Raw genomic sequence first — 386 nt, forward strand, 5'->3', positions numbered from 1 at the left:
GCCTGACGGGTTCGGAGGGGTGTTAATGAGGAGCACAGGGAGGGGAGCTGTCTGCGCAGACCCCCAGAGGAGGAGGAGGAGGGGGAGGAAGAGGAGGAAGCGGAGGCCGAGGGTTGTGCAAGACCCCGGCGTGGGAGTGAATCACGGCGCCCTGCAAACCCCCGCCTGCCCGCAGAAAGCAGGAAGGAGCCAGGGAACGCTTCCCCTTTCCCACCCGCCCCCCCAGCCCCGCGCACCCCGGGGTGAGGGGGTTGGGGGGGGGGACGGTGACACCCCTCGCCCCCCGGCACCGGCCCCCTGCGCTCTCTGTCACCAGCCCTGCCAACTCCGAGAGAAACAACTCGCTCCGTAAACTTGGAGGGGTTTTCCTTCCTTTTTTTTTTTTT

Source organism: Calidris pugnax, unplaced genomic scaffold (genome assembly GCF_001431845.1).
Source record: "Calidris pugnax isolate Ruff unplaced genomic scaffold, ASM143184v1 scaffold371, whole genome shotgun sequence".
Taxonomy (NCBI): Eukaryota; Metazoa; Chordata; class Aves; order Charadriiformes; family Scolopacidae; genus Calidris; species Calidris pugnax.